This window comes from Penaeus monodon, chromosome 20, assembly GCF_015228065.2.
Source record: "Penaeus monodon isolate SGIC_2016 chromosome 20, NSTDA_Pmon_1, whole genome shotgun sequence".
NCBI classification, from domain to species: Eukaryota; Metazoa; Arthropoda; class Malacostraca; order Decapoda; family Penaeidae; genus Penaeus; species Penaeus monodon.
The window spans coordinates 12,935,263-12,935,556 of NC_051405.1; the positions used below are offsets into that span (position 1 = coordinate 12,935,263).

The following is a 294-nucleotide window of genomic DNA, read 5'->3' on the forward strand; positions in this document are numbered from 1 at the left end:
AAAGAAAAAAAGAAAGGAAAATAAGGAGCCGCAAAGTAACATTTTCGGGAATGGAACGCACGGAGTACACGCGGCCCAGCGACCCGGCGGCGTATAAGGATAATGGGGTCGTGATGGCGGGGGGCCCCCGCCCTGACTTTGGCAAACCTTAAAATGGCGTGGGGGTGAGGGCGAAGGGGTTTGCCCCGGTTTTTGGGCGGGAGGTTGGGGGAAGGGAAATGGGGGGAGGGGGAGGGGAGGGGAATGATGGGAAGTTGGGGGGAAATGATGGGGGGGAGGTTTAAGGGAAAATAT

At 57.1% G+C, this 294-nt stretch overlaps 1 protein-coding gene across 1 annotated transcript in view; it reads left to right on the forward strand.

Moving 5' to 3' along the window:
- Window positions 1–294, forward strand: part of LOC119585640 (EH domain-binding protein 1-like) — a gene marked incomplete in the record, with an annotated part of 320,960 nt that overhangs the window by 113,870 nt on the left and 206,796 nt on the right.